Below are 25992 nucleotides of genomic sequence, written 5' to 3' on the forward strand. Positions count from 1 at the left end.
TGCATGCTGGTTGTCATGGAGACCAAGTTTTAAGTTTGAATTTGTTCTGGAAGGTGCACAGCAGAAGTCAGTTGAAATGAATCTACTTTGTTGCAATGTGTTTGTGGGGTTGACATCATGCTGAAGAAAAAAACACAATAAGAACCCACTGACTGTGCTAGGTTTGAAGGGATTGGAGGAAACATAGGATGCAAAGGTGAGTGACCAATCACTCTGTACTCCTGTGCATGAAACAGGTCAGCAAGTCAGATATAAGGCAGCCAGGTCCCATGAGGGAGCACTTGCCTGCACATATTTCGATTCTACCACACTGCTGCTGCTCCTGATTCCCTGGAACCATGTCAAGGTCTGTGGAGAGGTCACAGCCATTCACCCTGGAGGAGAACCTGGCATTGCTGGATGTGATCCTCCCACAGTACCCCCTGCTGTATGGGCGACCAGGGTATCAGGTGAGTGAAGAGCTACTAGCACAGACTGTGTCCCTTTTTTTGTGACTGTGACTTCTGCCATTGTGTCCAGGTGTGACACACATGCTATGTACTGTAGGGGGGGTTCCGGGGGGGGGAATGCCTGATGTCTCCCAGCAGTGCCCAGAGACAGGAGGGGTGTGTGCAGAGGCCTCCCAGCAGTGCCCAGAGTCAGGAGGGGTGGGTGCCTATCACTCCCAGCAGTGCCCAGAGACAGGAGGGGTGGGTGCCTATCACTCCCAGCAGTGCTCACTCCCAGCAGTGCCCAGAGACAGACAGGAGGAGTGGGTGCCTATCACTCCCAGCAGTGCCCAGTCAGGAGGGGTGGGTGCCTATCACTCCCAGCAGTGCCCAGAGTCAGGAGGGGTGGGTGCCTATCACTCCCAGCAGTGCCCAGAGACAGGAGGGGTGGGTGCAGAGTCCTCCCAGCAGTGCCCAGAGACAGGAGGGGTGTGTGCAGAGTCCTCCCAGCAGTGCCCAGAGACAGGAGGGGTGTGTGCAGAGTCCTCCCAGCAGTGCCCAGAGACAGGAGGGGTGGGTGCCTATCACTCCCAGCAGTGCCCAGAGACAGGAGGGGTGGGTGCCTATCACTCCCAGCAGTGCCCAGAGACAGGAGGGGTGGGTGCCTATCACTCCCAGCAGTGCCCAGAGACAGGAGGGGTGTGTGCAGAGGCCTCCCAGCAGTGCCCAGAGTCAGGAGGGGTGGGTGTCTATCACTCCCAGCAGTGCCCAGAGACAGGAGGGGTGGGTGCCTATCACTCCCAGCAGTGCCCAGAGCCAGGAGGGGTGGGTGCCTATCACTCCCAGCAGTGCCCAGAGACAGGAGGGGTGGGTGCCTATCACTCCCAGCAGTTCCCAGAGTCAGGAGGGGTGGGTGCCTATCACTCCCAGCAGTGCCCAGAGACAGGAGGGATGGGTGCAGAGTCCTCCCAGCAGTGCCCAGAAACAGGAGGGGTGTGTGCAGAGTCCTCCCAGCAGTACCCAGAGACAGGAGGGGTGGGTGCCTATCACTCCCAGCAGTGCCCAGAGTCAGGAGGGGTGGGTGCCTATCACTCCCAGCAGTGCCCAGAGTCAGGAGGGGTGGGTGCCTATCACTCCCAGCAGTGCCCAGAGACAGGAGGGGTGGGTGCAGAGTCCTCCCAGCAGTGCCCAGAGACAGGAGGGGTGTGTGCAGAGTCCTCCCAGCAGTGCCCAGAGTCATGAGGGGTGGGTGTGATGCACAGTGTGAGCCTTGATAATTGATTGTGTCTTTGCCCTCATTCCACCTGTGTACTTTCACTGGCACGTACTGCTTTTGCCCTTCCCCAGAGGAGTATGTCCCTATGGCAAAGGTGCAATGCGTTGGCTGCATGACATGCCTTGTTGTAACCAGCTAATTTGTTCCCATATGTGTCTCTGTGACATGTTGCAGTTGTATTGATGTAGTGTCACTTGTTCATCCTCACAGGTAGGCGCCTCTGCCAAGGAGCAGATCTGGCTGACCGCCGTCAGTGCCGTGAGGAGTGCGGATGGTCGGAAGCGGTGCCTGTCCCAGGTGAGGAAACGCTGGCAGGATATCCGGTGCTGGACGCGGAGGATCGCACGGGTCCTGCTGGGGGACTCACCTGAGAGCCATAAGAACCGCGGGCGCCGCCGTCTCTCCCACATCCACAAGCGTGTGCTGGCGGTGGTATTTCCAGACTTGGACAGGCGCTTACAGGAGATGCAGCAGCAGGAAGGGGTAGGTACATGTGTGTTTGTTGTGTTTCACCAGCATTTGTAAGTGCACTGTTCCATGGATGCACTGCCAGGGTTTAATGGTGTTGTGCAGATCCTGTTACCCACAGTATTGCAGTGCTCTCCTGCCTCCCTTCCCCTCCTTGCAATGTGTTCCCTGGTCTGCGTGAAGTCACTCCGTCACAAGGTTATGTAGCCTGGCACCTTCTCCACGTGTACAATGCCTGCAGCATCATGTGTGGGGGTGGTGTGTAACAGGTTTTGGGACCTTGCCTGTGCCCTGTCCAGTTCTGGTCTTGTGGGTTCCATGTCAGTTGGCACTAATGCTGAGTCCAGACATGGGAGTTAGTCTCTCAAGTGTGAGGCCTTACAGCACGCATGTCCTATGTGGTGGCCTGTGACATGATGTGCATGAGTGTGCGGTACGCATAGTGCGGGGATGGTAGCGTGTGTTGCAGTCATTCCCATTCAGGAGCATGGAGTTGTGTGGCCACTACTGTCCCCAGGGGCAAATTTTCCTAGGTATCATGTGTGTAATCCGAATATGTTGACAATCTCTGTGTCTACAGCATAGGTTGTGCTCTGTGCCATTGTCCCCTGGCCAAATGTATATTGACGTGAAATGTAGTACAAGTGTCCACTGTACAGACTGACCTGATTTTCCTTGTTCATACTCACGGTGGACATTGCCTGTGTGTCTTGTTACAATCATCTGATGATGCCCATTTGTACATGATTATTTGGACAGGCGCACCTTGGGTATTTTGTGTGCAATCTTGAATTGTTGCATCCCATGTGTATTTCACCCAGACTAAGGGTTGTAAGTGCTTCCTGTGTCTCCAAATAATTGTCTCATGTAGGGGGTGGGTGGTGCGGGCATGGCCTTCATGTCACAACCTGATATCTCCTTGCTAGGACTGGCCAGTGTGTGATGTTTGTCTGAACATGCACTCAAGGTGCAGTGGGCCAGTCATGGTGGGCATGTTTTCAGTATAACCTATGCTGCATGTGCCTCTTGTTCCTGGATATGGTCCCTGCTCATCCCTATTTCCTGCCACGCTGTGTGGTGCAGATGCAGTGCTGGATTGTCCCCAGGGCCTTGCTCCTCAGTCAAAATTCCATTCCATCTCATTTGCTATTGTGTCATGCTCTCCATAGTTTTTCGGTGGCATGGTGGGTCAAACAACTGTGTCTTGCATGCCCTACATATATACCTTGTTTTGTAGATGTAACTCTTCTTTTGTTTCAGGCTATGCACTGTGACCTATGTAGATTGGACTCATGTGACATATGTATACAGGTGTATGATTAATTTCTGTCTCTTCACCCTGCCCACAGCATCGTCGGGGGACACGGAGGGAGACATGGGCACTGACGGAGCAGAGGGACCGAGCACCAGTGCCAGCGGTGACATCGGGGCTGGCACATCAAGTGGGACTGAGGCGGAGGAGAGTGAAGCCGGGGACCTGTCGACTGGCACAACAGAGTATGAAGCTGACGGGTCCGAGGATGATCTCTCCGAGTGGGCGGCGGCTGCACCAGCAGCTGACAGCGGCACTACATCTCGCCCCGCCCCCTCCATTGCCATCAGCCGCCTCCCACTTGCTCGTGTCCCTTCCCAACGTGCCCGGTCACCACATGTCTCCTTCCTGCCAGGCACCGCACCCCCTGCCCCTGTCTCCACTGCTGCCGCCAATGCCGAGCCTGTGGACATCCAGCGGCAGTTGCAGGTTGGTCAGGCTGCGATCCTTAATGTCCTCCATGGCCACAGCCAAGTGCTGCACAACATGGAGGCATACTTGGAGGGCATTCATTCATCGCAGGCTGACCAACGCAGCTTGCTGAGGTCGATAGACTCGACACTGACTGCAGCAGTGGGTCTCCTGCAGCGCTACGTCCCACCCCCTACCCCTGCCCCATCCACACTTCCCACTCCCATGCCTGTCCCACGTACACCCAGACGTCAGCATGCACCCACCACAGCACACACAGGCACCACACCAGCAGGGAAGGTCCACCGCACACCTCCTGACACGCACACACAGGGTGAAGTAGGCACACCCACTGGGTCGGGGGGCAAACGTGTGACACGCAGCCAGAGTGGGAGTCCGCATTCCACCCAATCCACTCCCTCCAAATCCCCTCCCCTCAGCTCTCCTGGCCACATCTCCCCCAAAGACTCCTTCATGGCCGCTCTGTCCCTGAGCCCCACAGTGACGCCACCACGCAAGCGGTCAAGGAAGTCCTCGGTCAGGGTGGTTGATTTCCCCCCCCCCCTGTCTACACCCTCCCCCAGTGGCGCTGCGACCCATCCCTCTGACCCCCCCCTCCTTCGGGCCTGTGGTTCCTTCGGGTGCAGGGGATTCCCTGGAGGACCTTTCTAAGGTGTGCAGCGAGATCCTGGCCTCCACCTTTGGCCCTGCCCCACCCCCTGTGGTGGAGTCCTCCATCCCTGCACCCACGACGCCTACCCTTCACCCTCCTGTCCCTGCGGTGCCTGTTTCTTCCCCCCCACATGATGCCCTCACCCCTGTGGAAGACGACGGAATGTAACTGTGCAGGCAAGCTAGGGGACACGCATCCCACTGTGTCCCCCATCCAGCTGTGACTTCTGGACTGCCCTATGGGCTTTGTAAATATTGAACTTTCTACGAACATACAATTTTTGATCATGCTGATTAAAGCAATTTTTGTTTCCTTTAAACACTACTGCTTTTCTGATATTGCTGTTGGTGGGGCTACTACATGATTTTGGGTGGTGATCATGTGTTGGTTGTGTGGGAAATGTAGTAGTGTGCTGGTGATGGGGGGGACCCTGGGATCTGTGTGCCATCACACGGTGTTAGCTAGGTTTCTGTGTTCATGTAAGCAGTTGCTGCATGGTGAAATTGTCCAAAGGTGTATTCCTTCCTCTGTGTACCCTGACATCTTCCCTGCAGGGTGTTCCCAATATTTAGCGCAGAGCTGTGTGTACATTAGCTGGGTGTGTGACGGACTCCTTCTACTTTGCACATGCATGCTGAGCGATGTCTCCACCTGCATCATTCGTGGCATTCTTGGTAGTCATTGTACTTGTGTATGTGGACTATTGACATGACTTCATGTGTACATGTTTTCTTTTCTGCGCTATGCATGCGTATACTCCCAGCCTCGCACACATGTGGTACATGTACTGCAGGGTCTTTGTGCACCTGACTGAAATTTGTGGGCATGGTATCTGTGGCTACTCCACCCTTTGCGTTTCATGGGCACTGCTATGAGTGTAAGGCACACACCCCTCCTGACTCTGGGCACTGCTGGGAGGACTCTGCACACACCCCTCCTGCCTCTGGGCACTGCTGGGAGTGATAGGCACACACCCCTCCTGACTCTGGGCACTGCTGGGAGGCCTCTGCACCCACCCCTCCTGACTCTGGGCACTGCTGGGAGGACTCTGCACACACCCCTCCTGCCTCTGGGCACTGCTGGGAGTGATAGGCACACACCCCTCCTGACTCTGGGCACTGCTGGGAGGACTCTGCACACACCCCTCCTGCCTCTGGGCACTGCTGGGAGTGATAGGCACACACCCCTCCTGACTCTGGGCACTGCTGGGAGGCCTCTGCACCCACCCCTCCTGACTCTGGGCACTGCTGGGAGGACTCTGCACATACCCCTCCTGCCTCTGGGCACTGCTGGGAGTGATAGGCACACACCCCTCCTGACTCTGGGCACTGCTGGGAGGACTCTGCACACACCCCTCCTGCCTCTGGGCACTGCTGGGAGTGATAGGCACACACCCCTCCTGACTCTGGGCACTGCTGGGAGGACTCTGCACACACCCCTCCTGCCTCTGGGCACTGCTGGGAGTGATAGGCACCCACCCCTCCTGACTCTGGGCACTGCTGGGAGGCCTCTGCACCCACCCCTCCTGACTCTGGGCACTGCTGGGAGGACTCTGCACACACCCCTCCTGCCTCTGGGCACTGCTGGGAGTGATAGGCACACACCCCTCCTGACTCTGGGCACTGCTGGGAGGACTCTGCACACACCCCTCCTGCCTCTGGGCACTGCTGGGAGTGATAGGCACACACCCCTCCTGACTCTGGGCACTGCTGGGAGGCCTCTGCACCCACCCCTCCTGACTCTGGGCACTGCTGGGAGGACTCTGCACATACCCCTCCTGCCTCTGGGCACTGCTGGGAGTGATAGGCACGCACCCCTCCTGACTCTGGGCACTGCTGGGAGGACTCTGCACACACCCCTCCTGCCTCTGGGCACTGCTGGGAGTGATAGGCACACACCCCTCCTGCCTCTGGGCACTGCTGGGAGTGATTGGCACACACCCCTCCTATTTAACAATATGTACGCTTAGTCCATACACGTGTGTGGGTTCGCTCCATGGGGGTACGGGTCGTACTTACACTGTTGGGGTGGGGGTACGCTCCATACGTACGCAGGTGAGGGTACGGGTCGTACTTACACTGTTGGGGTGGAGGTATGCTCCATACGTACGCGGGTGGGGGTACGGGTCGTACTTACACTGTTGGGGTGGGGGGTACGCTCCATACGTCCGCGGGTGAGGGTACGGGTCATACTTACACTGTTGGGGTGGGGGTTACGCTCCATACGTCCGTGGGTGAGGGTACAGGTCGTACTTACACTGTTGGGGTGGGGGTACGCTCCATACGTACGCGGGTGAGGGTACGGGTCGTACTTACACTGTTGGGGTGGAGATACGCTCCATACGTACGCGGGTGGGGGTACGGGTTGTACTTACACTGTTGGGGTGGGGGTACGCTCCATACATACGCGGGTGAGGGTACGGGTCGTACTTACACTGTTGGGGTGGAGGTACGCTCCATACGTACGCGGGTGGGGGTACGGGTCGTACTTCCACTGTTGGGGTTGGAGGTACGCTCCATGCATACGGTGGTGGGGGTACGGTCCGTACATATCCGTCCCCACGCTATGTGATGCTTGTGCGACCCGTACCCAGGCCTTTGCCACGTGGGTACAGCCGTCCCGCCATTGTTGGGGTGACGTAGGTGTGGGCGTGGTACGACTCATACCCACGCTCTTAAGGCGTGGGTACGGGACGTACCTGTATAGTTGTGTTGCCGGTTCGCGTCATCAGGCACTTCCTTTGTGGCGGACGCTGGCTTTGCTGGACACGCCCCCACCCCCTCGTGGTGACCAGGGCATGGGGGTCAGGTATGTGTGCTGTGTGACATTGGTGGTGGGTGGTTTTGTGGCCTGCCCCTGGTCCTGCCCCCCCCCCTTTCCCCCCCTTTACCCCCCTCCCTTAGTTGTTCTGACCTTCTGCGGCGTCTGCGTCGGAACCTGTAGAGGAGGTCGACTGCTTGAGGGCCAGGATGACACGTAGGTTCGGGTCCATGTCTGTCCGTCGCGTACAGGTACTCCTTGTTCGCGTCGTCCTGATTTCCCGGCAGTTTTTGGCAGCCGGAAAATATTCACCGTGCGGGATGACGTCGGTGCGAATCGTAATTCCTGGTTCGTGAATGGCAGGCTGCGTGCGTCCCGACGTCACGTCGGCGCTTTCCCGGATCGCATTTGTATGTTTATTTTCGTCGGTCGGGGTTTTGTACGATTCGTACGGAAATGGTGTTTCCGTGCGAATCGTAATTCCATGTTTGTACATTTTGACGACCGGGTACGCGTCGGACGGAGAATTTGCTCCGTCCGACGCTTCGTACCCAGTCTTTACAGGATCGTGATCGGCACCCAAATCTTCGGATGCCTCAGCTTGCAGTTCATCTCCTAAAATAAAGCCAGATCCCTGGTAGACTCTGCCTATGAATTTGCTGTCTTGCCAACCTCTAGAGCCTAGTCTTGATTACACTTCATTCCTCTTTGTTTCAGCCAACATAAACTTCCTCACCCTTTAACTTTTGCAGGTTTTCATGTCTGCTTCCTCTTTTTATTGCTACTTTCCGATACTTTGCTTCCTCCTTCTATCTACCATTTTTGCCTTTCTTTCTCTTGCTCTGAGCCAAGGTTGGATGATAAAAAATAAGTTCCAATCTCCAAAAATGAGTCCCAGTGTGCAGCACCAGCAACCACCTGCGCAAATTAAGCACTGCCTAGGCGTTTTAATGACTACCTGCAGGTACTCCCGCCCCACCACAAGATACATAGAAATTGTGCCCAACCAAACACCACGGAGATCTACTGACTCACCTGAATCACCAGTACAATTTCTGTTGCCCCCTAAATAGGGTTCAAATACATACTATCCCAAGCCAAATTTCGGATTTGTAGCACATCATGGCATCATTACCAGACAACTCATAGGGAGAGTGGCTAAGAAAAAGTTTACAAAAATAAAAAATTGTACCAAAAAGGGTATGAGACTCTACCTGTTCTTAAACAGCATGTTTAAGTCACGAAGAAATATTATTTCTCACTGTTTTGGATCAATATCTAACCAGGGGCCCTTAAAAAGCCTGGATGTGTGTGTATACCTGTGGTGGGAGTTTATGAGTTTGATTTAAATATGATATCTGCAATGTGAAATATTTAATATATTCTCAATGTTCTCTCAAATCAATGTAGGGAAATTGATGTACAGCTACGTATTGTGTTTGCTTGTGATTATAGGTTTGTCCAGTTGCTTCAGAATTTGGTTTTAAGCAGACACAGATTATGCGATCTTATCTACGATACACACATTGCCATCCCCCTGATCCCGTGCTGGGCGGCAGATGCCGTCCGAGTCTCATCTCTTTTGGGGTATTTCTTGGGGCGAGAGGGCTGAAACCTTCAGACTTGAAGCCAGTGCAGTCCATGAGGTAGGTAGCAGGCAACCAAGAGTCCATGAGGGAAAGGAGCACAGAAGTATGTCAGGTCCCAGACTGGAGCTGGCCAGGGAGAAGAGGTCGGGCTCTCCTGGGATGCTGCCAGTCTTCCCGCAAGCACCTCCCATGCAGGGGCTACAGGATGACCGCAGAGGCCTCTTGCCTCCTCCCGCAAGGGGCCCACTGCCATGGCATCCGCCCACTGAGTCAGATCCCTGCACGGGGGCCTTACAATGCATGGAGATGTTGCATTTCGCTAGAAGTAGGACTAAATCTAGCAAACGGTTCAACGTTTTTTATACCGTTTGTAGAGGCCCAGAGCACTCCCGTCCCAGGTGTCTAGGCCAGACTTACCAGTAACAGCTAAAAATGTCCAGTCCACATCAGTCTAGTAGAGTCGGAGTCTGGGGCAATCTCAGAGGTCCTGCTTGAAATCTGTTGCTGGGGCATGACCATGGGCACCAGTGTCCTGAGAGTCAGGAAAGATTCTGTGCATCTTTGCCGGGGAGAGGTAGGCTCTATGAAGCGTACCGAGCTGGATAAACTTAAAGCTGGCACTCCACGAGACCATCTGGGGATATATCTGGCCGCAGAACATATCTTTGCCTCCCAAATGTCCCTAACGGAAGCAGGGAAATCTGGAAATGAGCTACCAGGCCCCTATATAACCAAGTGATACGTCTCCGCCCTGTCCCCACTGTATGCAAGGCGCTGGTGAGCTGATTAGTAGCGGTTTCTAAATCCCTTAACATTCCAAGGGCGCTCAAGACCCGACGGACTCGGCCATAGGTAATGAATTGCCCCGCATGGAGAGTTGCCTGTGCGACAATGTCTGCAAAGGATTAGAGTTGGCCATCGCGGAAGAGGTCCTTCATCATGGAGATTCCTGTCTGGTCCAAGCAGTTCCCACATTTTCAAGTGTTGTTGTCCCACCGAAACCCAGTAGAGGTATCACTGGGTAGTAGAGAGCGGAGCTCCACATGATCCAGAAGCCTCTTGCAGGACTAATCAGAGCCATCAGTAACAGGCACGAAGGGTCAGTTTGTTGGCGCGCTATGGGAGCCAGTACAGTTAAAGCGCTTGCATGTGACAGCGGAGGGTTCCAGGTACTAGTATCTTCTATGTAGGACACGGCTATCCCCCTGGTCAGCCTTTACAGCTGAACTGCCAGGTAATCAAGCGCAAAGTTAGGTGCTCTCAGGCCTCCAGAATCCAATGAGAGCTGCAATTCCGGCATGGCTACTCTAGGGCAGGAATTGTGCCAGATAACCAAGTAAGCTATTGAGATCTCAAAATAAAGTACCAGGGCAATTGCAGAGGGAGTTTGGCAAGGTGATATAAAAGTCGAGAAAGCATCACCATCTTATAGACTGCAAAGTGGCCCAGTGGAGAATTTTCCAAAGCACCACCTGGGAACAAAGGGATGCCACCGCCGCTGTAAGGTTACCATCTAGGAGATCCAGATTGTTGGGAAAAATTCAGATCCCACGTATTTGAAAGATGGAGCCACACAGCAGGCCAGTGGGGTCCTGTAGGTGCTAGCCCACCCTCATCACTGCTGGGGGCAGGGGGAAGGCTGGTCAAGTATGACTTGCCCCAACTGACCTCGAGACCTGAAAGTGCTGTAAAAGTCAACAGGAGGTCAGAAATTCCAGAGACATCCTCAGTGAGGCCTTTGATGTAGAACAAATTGTCATCAGCATACAGCGAGATTGCTTGGATTCTGTCCAATAGAGGATCCTGCAAGTAGTACCCTCCCTCTGCGTGTGAGCGGCCAGGGGCTCCATCACGAGTGTGGGTGAGAGGGGCCAACTCTGTCGCGTTCCCTTGCCTACCAGCAGCGGCTCAGACGCAAGTTCACACAGATGGACCACGACAGAAGGGTCTTCCTACAACGTCTGGAACAGACAGATCACTGAATCTGAACTTGGGCAAGACCTAGAAGAGGTATGTGCATCTTAGAGAATTGAACACCTTCTCAAAGTTCAAGGTTAAGGCTGCCACATGGGGATAGTGTTGCCAGACGGCCTCAAGAATGCGGTATAACCTCCTGAAGTTTCGTGGCATGCTACAGATGGGCACAAAACAGTTTTGACCAACGTGGATAAGGCAAAGGAGCGCTAGCTTAATATGATCAGCTAAAATCTTGCTAAAGGTTTCATAATCGGTGCTCAGGCCCACAAATGGGCGATAGGGGATCAGGTTTGTGAGTATTTTCAGGGTTTTAGCAAGGCAACAAGTGCGGCTTTGCAGAGGAAAGTCAGAAGGTGCCTGGAATCTAGCGGCAGTTCATATAAGGTCGCCAACTTCAGGGACAATGAGACTGCAGAAGTCTTATTAAACTTCGATGGCAGAACATTGGTTCTGGGAGTCTTTGCTACAGCCAGTTCTGTGATGGCAGCCTTCATGTGCTGGGCCACGATGGGTGTGTCTACCTCTTGTCATCCTGCGAGGGTCAAGCAGCGAAGGGGAATTGCCCCCACGAAAACCTGGATATCTTCCGGGGAAGCCTCAGGACGAGGACAGTAAAGGGTTTGGCAGAATGCCACGAAGGCATCTTGTATGGCCTGCTGGGAATAAAGGAGCATCCTGTCCGAGCCTCAGATCATCACCGATTGCAGCTGCCATGACTCTCTACTAACAAGCCACACCAAGAGGCATCTGGCTTTGTTGCCCTCCAAGTGGGTTCGGGCTACATGCGATTTATAATCTAAGCATTGCAGTCGTTCCACCAGCACTGCCTCAACTTCTTGGAGACGGAGGAGTTGAGGGCAGAGGGTAGGGTCGTTAACCACCCTTCTCTCAATATCTATGTATTGTTGTTCGGTGCTGGTCGTCTTGGTGTATGGCACGCCATTCACCCCAGGTCGTGCAAATGCACATTCACCTGATGATCACTTTGAAGGACTCCCATTCCGTAGCCAGGGAGTAGGTAGATTCCTCTTTATGTTAGAAGCAGTCCTTGATATGGTCTGCTATGGAGCCCCAGAAAGCTGGGTCTTTCATCTTTAATGGTTGATTAGCCAGATGGCAATCGGGGGAGCATACCCTGCCACATGACAGACTAAGCCTTAAAGGGTTGTGATCTGAGACCGTCCTGCCAAGGGAGTGTGAAGAGGAGATGGACGGGCAGAGGGTGGCTGAGCATACTATACTATCCAGACTGATGTAAAGATCATGGACTGGAGAGTAGAAGGAGTTGAGTTTCACCTCCAGGTTATGGAGGTGCCATGCGTCTTGGAGGGACCAGGGAGTGAGCCAGGCAGCCAGGTTGGGAGTATTGGTGAAAGTGAGGGTGCCCAGGAGGGGAGGTTTCAAGGGGTCCAGTGATGTGCCCAGGACGCTATTGAAATCTTCCCCCATGACCAAAGGAAGATGAGCCCATCTGGTAACTGAGGCAGCTGCTGCAAAAAAAACGAGTCTGGTCGGAGGTAGGGGCATAAATGCTGCCTATTATTACATGGTTGCAGTCTAACTTGGCATCTAACAGGACAAATCTTCCCTCAGTGTAAATATCCTGCAATAAGACTTAGAGGGAAGTGCCTGTCTGTATCTAGACCAAGGCCCTTCTGATGTATGTAGCTTAGTTAGTAATGTAGAGCTGCCCCACCATCGCCTCGGGAGTCTATCGCCCTCACAGAATGTGTTAGGTGGGATTCTTGCAGCAGCGCTACGTGGACCCTCTTTCTGTGAAGGAGGGAGGGGACTATACCCAGTTTGGGTGAGCCATACTATGGCGTCTCCGCTCCACTTCGCTGGGCAGTTCCGGGACCTGGGACAGATAATGTGGATGCCACTGTCACCAGCTTTTGCCAAGTCGGTTCACCGAGCAGAGGATAGAATTTGTGGTGGGTAGCTAAGATGAATGCCGGATACAGAGATATGTGGGCCTCGAGGTTCGTTCTAGGCGTCCGCCTTGTTGGCCTCGCAAGCCACGTCCCCCAAGTACAGTGGACAAACTTCATAAAATCTTCATCTACAAAATCTGGCTCAGCCCCAAATCCTCTCACATCCATGATATCCTGAACTCCAAAGTATACAGAATACAAAAGAGCGATGGCCTTTGCAAGACAACAATGTTTGCGATTGTTCACGTTTTCTTGGACAACGCCATTCAATGACCATCAACATTCAAAACTAAAACTCCTCACCTCCCACTTCAACCTCATCAACTTCCAGATAACCACATTCCACCAGTTTCAAGGACTTCCAAACCCTAACAAGTAGTTCATGGAAGATATCTAGCTTCATTACTATACTTTCCATTTATCACTCCAGCAGCAGTTTTCCGAGAGACTTCACCTTCCTGGATGACTCCTTTACGAAAGAAACCTTCCTTCACAGCCTCAGACACACTGCCAAACACGCACACCAATCTGAATGAATTAGATCTTTATTGCTTGATTAACAAAAATCATTGCAATTAAAACATCTTAGTAATAGGACAGTATATAAAAACATTATCACATACCTGTAGTTAATGAATACCTGTATAAGAGTATAAATCTGTAATTACAGGCCATACCATAGCTATAAAACCATTTATATACTTCTATTTAAGACCGTTACATTCGTATCCTTAACAATTTATAGTTACATTCATATTTATGCATTAAAATCCAATTAACTTTATGTCATTGTACAATTCAGCTATAAAATCCATTAAAACATATACTGAATCATTGCGTGTTTAAGTGCAAACGTGCGGTAAACTATAGTTCCATTGTGCAATCAATCTGTAAAAGTGCATCAGTATCTTCCATTGTGCAAACAAGATATCTTCCATTGTGCAATCAAGAAATCTTCTTTATTTAAATGTCTAATAGTTTACCATAGCAGCATAGACTCCAAATCTTTTGTAAGGCCCTAATGTGCAAATAAGCAAAAAAAAGTGCATTCATGCATTCAAAATTTCTCTTGGTGGCAGTTAATTTGATTATGAGGTACCTGACACAATCAATAACAAACATTTTTCGACAACAGCTAAAAACGTTATCAATTGACATAGCAGCGGAATCGACTCGCCGGATAAACATAGAATCAGAGCTTGGCGAGCCTATCTTACCCCAAACCTCAGAAATAAGGGTTTAAAAATTATGCAAAGTATTTTAAGCAGTTTGGGACACACACATACTATATGCATTATAGATTTCGTGGCCACCCACAAAATCTACAGTTCGTACTAGGCCACTGCTGAATCCAAGTCAGACTGCCCCCCTTAGTTGGGTTATTCCAAATCACATTTTTAAGGTTGTTTTTTTTATTATTGCCTGAAAGTGGGCATTAAGGTATGGCTGGATACACAGAGACTGGTGTGAATTAATCACATACCATGCATGATTATGTGCCGCTCATGCAGTTTTATCCGCAATGAAAGATTTAACTTTGATTTGTTTTTTTGGATTAGTTTATAATTGGGCATTTTTAGATTGTTAAACCCGATCTGCATGCCAATTTTATTTAAGCAATTTAAAATGAGATCTCCAGGTAGCAGCATAAGCAGATTTAGTTATTTCAAGCCAGCAATTGTTGGCTAGCAAAACAGGGTAGGAGGAAAACTTAGAAAACATGCATTTCAAAAATGCCCCTTTTGACATGAAACACTGTCTTTGGAGACCAAACTCCAATCTTATTTCAGCTTGACTCACTGACCTGGGTACCCTAAAAGTTGCTTTATAGGCCTTAAAGACTAATAAATCCAATAGATTTGCATCTTTCCCCCTAGTGATGGGTGAGCCATATGAAATAGTTGGCTGTAATTTTGCTCTTTGAAGAGATGATCATACGATTGGCAACTCAATGATTTGTGCAAACATTTGAAAGCATGAGTTAAAGTTACAGTTTTTGTCCTAAAAACTTTAAAGTGATTCTTAAGTGAAACTCTATTATCAAATAGAATCCCTAAATATTTATAAGTTTTTATGACTTCAATTGGACCACCTCAGGCCCTCCAAGTATTAGTTTTCAGTTTAGCTGGACCAATTTTCATAATTAGTTTTTTTTAACATTCAGTTCCAGGCGATTCATTAGTATATAATCATCAAAAGCATTTATCAATCTCTGTAGACCTATAGGGGTTTGAATCAGCAGAATAGTATCATCTGCATATTGTAGATAGCTAGTTTGCACCTGACCTATTCGAGAATGGGCGTCAGCCGAGTCCACATGCAGCAGGAGATCTGATAAAAATAAATTAAAAAGGCATGGCGCAAACACAACCTTGCTTTAAGCCATCATACGTTTTAATTTTTTGTGATAAAGTATCACCATCACCCAGCCTGACTTGGACCCAGGTATTGGTATACAGAAGAATTATGGCCTCTATCAAGTTTTGTGGAATGTCACAACCAACCAATTATTTCCATAGTAAATTCTGTGGGACAGAGTCGAACGCTGCCTTTAGATCTATAAAGGCAATATATAGATTTTTTTTCTTTAAAAAAGCCAGCTCTGCTAATAGAGAAAGAGCCAACAGATGAGTAGTGGTAGATTGTCCCTTGCGAAAACCTGTTTGATTGAGTGGGATTTTACCTTGCTGTGTTGCCCATTTTTCCAGGTTTATCAATAGACGTGAGGCAAAAACCTTAGCGTCAACATCAGTTAGAGAGATTAGCCGATAATTAGCAGGGTTATCAACCGGGCACTTTTATAAATAGGCTGCAGGATACTGCCTTGCCATGATACAGGCACAGTTTCCAATGCCAATACATTATCAAACAATGGGGTTAGTAGTTCAGCACACATATCGATATTGGCCCGGAACAAGTCATTAGGCAGCCCGTTAGGTCCAGGAGCACCGTTTGAACGAAGGCCACGTAAAAGAATGGCTATTTTATTACAACTTATGCGATCCAGGGCCTTCCTCAAATCAGGACTACTGTCCCTAAATCTCACAATATTATACGTACCCAGGCTCATACCACTCTCTGTTTCAGTATTTAGTTTACTAGTTTCATCATAGTTGAAACACCCATCTTGCTTTTTCACAGCTTGACCCACCATGCCATACAGATTAGTGATGAAGTTTGCCCATTAGTTTCCGTTATATTAATGCAATAAGACTTACTGCCTCCCCTTTCGAGTTTGTTTATTATTCCCCAGAACTTTTTCGCATTATTTTGTTTGGAGGCATGTAGTAATCTGTTCCAAAGCCCTGTTCGAAAATATGATTTAGCCACCCAAACTTCTCGTTTATAAGATTTTCTCAGTGCCGTCATTTTGTCCTTATAGGCACAGTAGGATTGCTGGGGTCAATAGAAATAGGCATCCCATACAGCTCTATTAAGTGATTTTTATTTAGTTTGAATAATTTAGAAGTGAACCATTTATTCAGGGATCTTAATGTAGTATTAGTTTTCTATGATTTTGTGCTGAAAATGTTCCCACCAGGGATGATGATATATAATTCCATTTATTAATCATGTAGCCTACTCCCACCTCGCACTGGTCACTATGCTTTATTATTACTTTAGCAGCCTGTAAAATGTCTTCTTTTTGACACTATGCTAAACCAGTCTCTTCAGATTATTTGAAGAATGGGCCGTATTGGGGAACTCATTAAATCTAGGGTTGGGGTTTAATGGCGATTGTAGTATAACTATCTGAGGATTGTGATCACTCTCTAGATGCGGGGTTACCTGATATTTAATCAATATTAGGCTTATGTTTTCTTAGATAAAAGTATAATCAATAATCGAACCATGTTAAGAATGTTTAAAAGATGGAACAAACCTACATTTTTCTTTTAACATGGTAAACCCAAACTGGTACATCATGTCAAAACACTCTTTTGCAGTACAATTAATCTTTCCGTTTACGGGGTTTAAGGCGATCAAATGTAAATTGAAACCATCAGAAACTATAAACCTGGCTTCTGAGTGCCGAATTATTAATGTACTTAAGATATACATTAAATATTATCAAACTAAGACCTCTATACTGCAGTACAAGGCATTGTAACCAGTCCAGTTGAAAATCAACTACTTCTACTGTTAAATTTAGTTCTGCCAAAATATAGCAGGAGAGCCTACACTTTGCGCAGCCTAATTTATTAGTGTGTACTGCCGGTAGACTATACTCATTAAACCCAAGCAGAGGTGTCACTTGTTCTCTCCACGTTTCTTGGAATGTTAAAATTGCAAAGCAGTTTAAAAATAAAATAGTATCTGGGTCAGATAATAGATGGGCCAGCCCATGCACATTCCATGAACATATTCTCAATTGCACATCTTTATCGTTTGCAACAAGCAGAGTTCAATTCTCAAAAGCACACAGGGGATCCAAAGGATACAATCCCGAAAGGGGGGGGGGGGGGGGGGGACGTACCACTCCCTAACGATAATGGAAACTCACAAAAGATATGTCCCTATTAGTAACAAGGGTCATGTGTGAAGAAAGTAAGCTGGAGAGAAAGTGCTCCTTTTACAGGAAGAGAACCCTCACTCACCCGAGGGTGACATGCTTCATCATTGTGTTACCTCCTCACATCACGACCGCAAGGTTCCCGATGTGGGCTACAACTCCCCACCAGAAAAATGTAGGTGAAGAGGAGCTGAGGTGTTGTAGGTAGGAAGTGCCAATGAGCACAAAGGTGAGTGAGGGGCAGAGTGCAAAAAACAACAATCATTGGCATAGCCAATAGGTCTCGCCTTTGGGACCTCATAAGTGTTTAGTTATCTAGCACAATATCCTTGGTGCAACATCAACTGTTGCATGGCTATAAGGTACCAAAGGCGAGATCTATTGGCTATGCCAATGCTCGTTTCCTATGCGATACTTCCATTGCTCCTCAACTGAAGCCATTTGATGCCCCTTTGGTTGTTTAACAAATGCCCCCAGTAGTTTTGGCCTTCTGATGAGCCTGTGTGGACTTAATATCAGGGGCGGCCGCCACCAATCTAAAGTGGAGTGGCTGTGGGGGGGTACTGGGGTTGGGATGGGTTGGGGGAATACAAATAAATTAAAAACAAAAGACTTAGCTGCACAAACGCTGCCTCGCAGCTCCTCTCCAGCTCTCCTCTGATCTCCCAACAGTCCAAGCACCTCCGGTCAGGCTCCCCACCCAATCCAGACACTGTTCTCATGCTAGCATGAGAAAAGTGCCTGGATTGGCCTGAGTGGGCTGGTCTGACACTTGCTCAGGCAAAGGGTACCTATGGCTTTTCTCCAACCAGGCTATGCTACACAGCTGGGTTGGAGAAATAAAAGTGTGCAGGTCTGTTTGCCCGGCCTAAGACGGCCGGACAAACTAACATGCGCACTTTGGTGCACCCAGTCAGTCACTGCTCCAGTCATCTGCTGACAATCGGAAGTAGAGAGCACGCCCCCTTTTTACCTGGTTCGGGAAGGTTGGCGACTGCGGCTCCCTAGTGAGAAATTAAATGGTGATCAAATCAATTCATTGCCATTTTATTTTTCACGTATAGCGTGGCACAGTGGGTGGGGGGCAATGCCTCCCTGCCCTAATGAAGAAACCACAGCTGCTTAATATGTTCTAATGAACTCAAATGAAACATCAATTCCGGTTTTTAAATATGATGCTTTCTGTCCCTAACAATGGTAAGCACATGCACAACTGCATCGATTCTCACACTCTCTGCAACACCCATGCTTATGTGCATCAGCATTCAGTGCCCAATGCTTACAGTACTTGTTCAAACTTCACCAGACGTGTCCCATCTCGGGCAAACTACAACAATGCACTCCAAAGGGCATAAAAGATCCTGAGGCATATTCATCAGAGATTTTAACCGCTATATATAAATGATAAAACCTGAGTGACAACTTACTGGGCAAACAAGAAAGTGCTTTCAGCCTTGCAATCCACAGTAAAGCGCTATACAAATAAAACTGCAAAAAAATGTTTTATGTCCCAGATAGCTTGGTTACTTTATGCCTAAGTATACACATAACACCCAAAGTCACCTCATTGTATTCCCACAACCTTGGATCCATCAGCAGGCCAAGCACTGCCTAACGCAAATGCAAAATGTGATACACCAGAGCGGGCTCTATCTCGGTGTCTCCAACACACAACTGTTGCTACATAGATCAGTGGTGCTTCCTTGCGCTCACGTGACCCTCTAAAGACCCTCACACATTTTGGAATTTTGTGTGGATATTGTTGAGTGATTTTACTCTGTAACCATCTGTATGACAGAATATGAAACATGACAATATCATGCTACCACAATATGTACCCAGAGTATTTACCAGCAAAAATATATTGGCAGTAAATATAAATAGGCAAGTATAAATGAAATATTCTTAACTCCATATCGACTTACACTGAAGATATATGTATGCTTGGAGTGGAGTATAGTAAATCTCTACTTACATATATCCCCACCTTCACGTTATTTTGATAGTCGATAATCTGACTACCATATTAGGGAGCACAATATTCCAAATTCGATATTCTGATAGTACAGCCGCCCTGGGAAATATCTATTGTTCTATAAGTATTTGTAGGGGAATTTGAGTCAGTACCATCATTTAAAGGTTATAACGCTGAGAGCGATGGTGTGGGTATTAGTATCTTACAGATGTGTAGCTCCAAACAGACCAAAATTGAAATGTTCGATTTAGCCCAAAACATAAGTCGAAGCCAAATGTTAAATAATGGTTTGTAAAATACTGATTCCTGAATAATAACATTTTTTTTTTTTTAAATCACTTTATTCAGACATACGTTTTACAAAAGGAAATCAAATATTTGTTCATAAGAATTTGTTGATTCCGGTCTTTAATTGTACAAATTACACTGGAGACCGGAAGAGGAATGCAAAACATGTAAACAGGCACGCGTCTGCTCTATAAATGGTTGATTATCAGGAACTAGTTCTAAACACAAAAAAACTCTTTTCGGCTCTGTGCCTGCCTTCAGCCGAATAAGTGACCAAAAGTTTGTTATTCGGACAAATACTTAGGGTGTGGTCCTCGGTCCATGGTGTTACCGATCATTAAATGGCAGTGAGACCACATTTTCTTGTACAGTTCATTTTCTAGAGATCTTTCAAGTGATGGAGCCAGAGCTTTACACATGGCAACTGTGACTAGTCTGTGTTCCCGATCCCATAGTTACCTCCTTATGCTGCGCCAGTATTGGGACTTCGGTCATGCAGCTCTTGCGGAAAGTGCAGCAAAACTCGAAAACAAACATTGGCCACGCGGCCGTGAAAGTGACACGGCCGCGCGGCCCGCGAAAGTGATCGTGATTAAAGATAGATGGCGTCTGCGCGCGTGCACGCTCGCGTGAATGCAAGTGCTAGGCCACCAAAAGCTTGTGGCAGCACTTTTTTGAAAAACCCACACACTTGATTTCTCGCAGCGCATGCGTTGGCTCAGCGAGACCTAAATAGTGGATAATTAAAACTATCTCAGGGGCCCATTTACTTTATTCGGTGGTGTCCTTGGATAGGATTAAAAAACAAGAGGACGGGGGGGTTCAAAACAAATGTACACCCGCGGTGATCAATATGTTTCTGCCTCTATTTAGACTCAAACCGAGTTCTCTAGGCATTCATCAGGCCCAAAAAATCATTCAAGTCGCTCTGCAACAATAAGTAAAACCAAAAAATAATCAGATGGCTATACTGGCCGTGTTCAATTGTTGTCACGGAAATGATGGGTAATTAATACTCCATCTCCATCTAAAAAGAAAAATGAGAAACAGTGAAACACACAAACATTAGTTAAAAAGGATCAGCTGGTTCGAAAGTATCATACACATAGTATCACAGGGCACACAAACAGTCACCTCCTTAACATAAAATACCTATCTAGTGAGTTTTAAAAAAGGACAGAAGGAATGGAAAGGTATTTACCTTATAGAGGAATTGCATTGTACCTCTCTATAGCCACGAGATACCCCTCAGCCAAACTCGGCTACCAGTACTAAAAGAAAGTGAGATACGAGCGACAACATGTAGTGTAGGAAACTCTAGAGTTCATTGTGTAAAAAACATGTAAAGTGACACAACATGATCAGGCAATCATTAGAACAGGCCGCAAGGCCGGGTTTGTGAACACCATAGTTTCAAAAAGGATGGGGCTTGTCTATATGTATCTCATACCTGTAAGTGGGTCTGGGAGTGCCACTCCTCTTACCGCCGTGAAGAAAGTTAAGAATATGGTGCCTTAAAGGGTAATAACGGAGAGCACCTTGGGGGTCCAAAGGTACAAGGTGACCCTCCACCTGGCGGAAGAGCATAGCAGTTCAAAGGAGCGGCCCATGGTAATGGGTGACATATTGTAAACACCATTACCCCTAATTACACGGAGCATAGCAGGTTGTAGTGGAACCAAAACAGCAGATGAAATGGTACAGTAGTGAAGATCTATCAGAGGGAGGCTCTAATGAACTCCGAAGAGTGAGAAGGGACTCGACTTCTAAGTGCAGGGTCCCGACGTGGTATGCATCATGGTTGCCTATCAAATGCCCCGATATAGTGCCAGGGTTAGAAGCAGTGTTGCGTGAGATATCTTAAAGAACACTCAAAGCGTTTAAGCTAAGCACGGGCAGTCTTCAGGATCAAGAATGGCACACCTGGTTGTCAAGTCAGTGCCCAGCGTGGGGAAAGTGAACACTTGTGCGCTAAAAATGCCCAGATAGAAAAGAACACGCTACCACGGGAGTTTTGTTTTTTTTTAGTTTGAAAAGCTTTATTTAAAAGGAATGTCAGTACAAGGATATCAGCAGAAATTGAGACAATAAAGTAATAAGAATGCAATAACAGTAAATAGCTAATATCATAAAAAACGAGCAAAAGCATTTTATACGGATTTTAAGGAAAGATGGGAAAAGGGAGGGAAAGAGAAGGGGAGGGAAAACTAAAAGGGAAGAAAGGGAAAAGGTGACAATATATTCTAAAAATAATGAAAATTATGCTATTAAAGAAGGGGTGCTGTAGGCAAAACAACAGTCAAAAAGCAACTAGAAGAACAAGTAGAACAATAAATAAATCCTGTACTAATGATATTGATATAGGAGAAAAAGGAGTAAGTCCCTCAAGGCGGCTTAAAATTTTCCGAAGTGGTAGTTGACACATTCTTCTGAACCATCTGATCTAAGTATGAGGTAAGAGGTAACCAGAAGAGATCCCTGTTCTGTGAGGAGGCAAAAGCGGTGTCAAGTCTGTGAAAATGACATAAGGAGTTCCACCAATGACGGATGGAGAGTTTTGTAAGGGACTTCCAATTAGAGGAAATGTGTTGAAAGGCTAAAGCCAGCATGAGATCAAAAAGGCCACGAGAAGGCAGAGGAAGATCTAAAGAATCAGATAAACTGCCTAGAAAAAGGGTAGATATTGAATATGGAGATGAAAGTGTGAAAATACGAGAGATGTATAGCCAGACAGAATTCCAGAAGTGAGAAGCAGATGGACATAAGAATAAAAGATGGAAGAGATTAGCGTTAGGGGCAGAACAAGTCCAACAGTTAGAATCAGGAGAAGAAGAGAAACGAGCTAGAGAGAGTGGTGAAAGAAACAGTCTATGATATAGATAAAATAAAGTTTGAGTGAGTGAAGAGGAACGAGAAACTTTCAAAGATCTGGACCAGAGCTTATCCCACAAGGCAACGGACCAAGCACATCCCAAGTCCGCCTCCCACGAGAGCTCCAGTTTAGACTTAAGACGATCAGGATTAGGAGATGAAAAGAATTTATAAATGAGAGAAGCTTTGGGAAGGGTTGAAAGAATTTTAAGAAGAGGAGCTTGGGAAACAGAGGAAGGAAGAGAGTAAAAAATGTCGAGGATAAGTGACATCAGAGAAACAAACTTTTGCAAGAAGGAACGGGGACAATGAAAGGACATCTGAAAATGAGGAAAAGAACAAGGAGACGCTCCATCAAAAAGCTGGTTCACCCATATGATGCCCAAAGATCTCCAAGACTTCCAAAAGATGGGCCTATTGTTAATAAGAATGAGCGAGTTATACCAGATAGTGGAATCCAGGAAAGATTCCCGAGTAAAAGTCGTAGGGTTGACAAGAATCCTCAAAAGAGAGGAGGTATGTTTAAACAAAAGAGATGACGAATGGGGGGCCTTGGTAGAAAAACGTACAACCTCTCCAAAAGAAAAGGGCATCAACAATATTTGTTCGATGTGAAGCCAGAGAGGAGCGAGGGGAGAAGGAACGGAAGCAAGTCATCTGGACGCCTGACGAAAAGAGAATGATTTATGATAAAGCCGGAAGTCTGGGAAGTTGACACCATCATTGGACTGGGACTTACGAAGCTGCGCTAAAGAAATTCTAGATCTCTTTTTGTTCCAGAGAAATCTAGACAAACAAGAATCAATACGTTTAAAATGGAATGCGGGGATATGAACGGATAACATGGATAAAACGTAAATTAAGATGGGGGCTATCATCATCCTGATTGAATCCAACCGCCCCCACCAGGAGAGAAAGAGGGGGTTCCAGGAAGAAAGTAAACGTTCAATACGAGACAAAACCGCAGACATGTTTAGAGTAATTGAAGCGGAGATGGAATTGGAAAACCATACTCCTAAATATTTAATTTTGGAACTATTCCAAGCAAAACCAGTAGGGGAGAAGGCATGAGGAGTACAAAATTTTGTAAGGGGAAGGATTTCGGTTTTATCCGAATTGATTTTATATCCCGAAACCTGAGAAAAAGAGTCAAATTCAGAGTGTAAAGGGGGAATGGAGGTTTCTGGATCAGAGATAAAGAGGAGTATATCGTCTGCATAAGCGGACAATTTCAATTGATTATCCCCATAAGGAAAACCTGAAATGGAGTCATTAGTGCGGATAGAAGACAAAAAGGGTTCAAGGGCAAGAACAAAAAGTAAAGGAGATAAGGGGCAACCTTGACGAACACCACGCTGAAGAGGAAAATATGATGAAACTTGACCATTGACCAGAACCAAAGCCTTAGGAGAAGAGTACAATAAAGAAATAAGAGAAATAAAGTGAGGGTCAAAACCATGCCAACGCAAAGAAGCAAATAAAAAAGACCAGTCAACTCTATCAAAGGCTTTTTCAGCGTCTACAGAAATAGCCGCTAAAGGAATAGAAAGGGAAGAAACCTGATTTAAAACATTAAGAAAAAGGCGAGAATTATCAGAGGTAAGCCTACCTTTAATAAAACCACACTGTTCTTTACCAATGAGGAGGGGCATTAAGGGATCAAGGCGTATGGCAAGTACTTTAGCAAACAATTTATAGTCCACATTTACTAAAGAGATCGGATGATAATTCTTACAGAATTTGGGATCGCGACCGTCTTTAGGAATCAGACAGATAGTGGCTTCTTGAAATGTACCCTCTGACTTACCTGATAAATAAAACGAATGAAAGAGAGAAAGAAGTTTGGGAAGTAAAAGATCAGAAAAGTGCAAATAAAATTCAACTGAAAAACCGTCAGGGACAGGAGTTTTACCTTTGGTGAGAGAATTTAAAGCCGTAGATAACTCATGCAAGGAAAGATCAACTTCCAGAGCTGGGAAATTAAGAAGAGAAGTCGAAGGCTTAGGAAGTTTGTCAAAATAAGCTTGGATAAGGGAGGGAGAGGGAGAAGATTCAGGTGTATAAAGAGTACGATAAAATAACTGAAACTGGTCAAGAATGTCTTGAGCTTTATGCAATAAAGTATTATCAGAAGAATAAATGGAATCAATAAAAGAGCGTTCCTTGCGCGACTTGAGATAATTAGCTAAAAGCTTCCCCGCTTTATTGCGACCACCGTAATATCGGGCGCTACTGCGAAGGAGCATAGACGAAGCATTATCGGTAGTAGATTTATTAAAATCTAGTTTGGCACGGATGAGATCCGGAGAAACAGAGAGCTTAGGGGAAGAATAGAACTTACGTTCCAAAGATTTAATGCAGGCTAGAATATCTTTCTGTTTCTGAAGAAAACGCTTCTTTTTCTTGGAGACAAAGTCAATAACAAACCCGTGAGCCGTGGCCTTAAAGGAATCCCAGAGAAGGTGGGGGGAAATGTTAGAAACGTCATTTACCAGAAAGAAATCAGTAGCAAAAGATCGGAAAGAGGAGGAGAAAAAAGGGTCAGTAAGAAGAGAATTATTAAATCGCCAACGAGAAGGTTTGGGATGTGGAAGAAGGAGGTCAAGGTCCGCTACAATAGGAGCATGGTCCGAAATGAGTATAGGTTCAATAGAAGAAGAAATTAAATTTTGCGACAAAGAGAGAGAAAGAAAAATATAGTCAAGGCGAGAAAAAGATGAGTGTGGAGGGGAGAAAAAGGAGTAGTCAAGGATGTCAGGGTGCGAAAGCCTCCAAGAATCCGTGAGGTGTGCTTGAGAAATAGTATCGAGAAACTGCTTGTGAGGCTTGTGAGGTACAAATCGAACCATTGACTTACGATCAAGAAAGGGATCCACAATCTGGTTACAATCCCCACCTAGAATGAAAAAGTCATCTTTGTATTGAATACATTTGCTCGTAATTGAGGGCCAAAAAAGTAAGTTGGGTTGTGTAGGACCATAAACATTAAACACAGTCAGGGGAATAGAATTAATTAACATCTTAGCTAAAACCCACCTACCATCAGAATCTGTTTCTTGTAATAACACTTTACATGGTAATTTTTAATGACATAAAATAGCCACACCATTTTTCTTGTTAGTAGAAGGGGAGAATAAGACCGTACCCACCCAACCACGCTTTAGCATAAGAGATTCCGCCTCAGAGAGGTGGGTCTCTTGCAGGAGGACTATGTCAGGATTATAAGAAGCAAGATGGGAAAGAATCCTCTAACGTTTAATAGGGCTGATAAAACCTTTAACATTCCAGGAGATTACTCTGAATTTAAAAGGCTAAGAACATTAACAGGAACAACACCTACAACCACAGATAAAAGGCAAGAAAGATGCATAAAATGACAGAGAATACAGGTAAACGGAGAAGGCTGAAATGAGGGAGAGGAGAGAAGAAATAAAGAGTGTAAAGCAAAAAGGGAAAACAATGATGGAGACGGAGAAAGATTGAAAACAGATAAAAAGAAGAAGAGCGAAGGGAAAAG

The sequence above is a fragment of the Triturus cristatus genome, chromosome 8 (assembly GCF_964204655.1).
Source record: "Triturus cristatus chromosome 8, aTriCri1.1, whole genome shotgun sequence".
Lineage (NCBI taxonomy): Eukaryota > Metazoa > Chordata > Amphibia > Caudata > Salamandridae > Triturus > Triturus cristatus.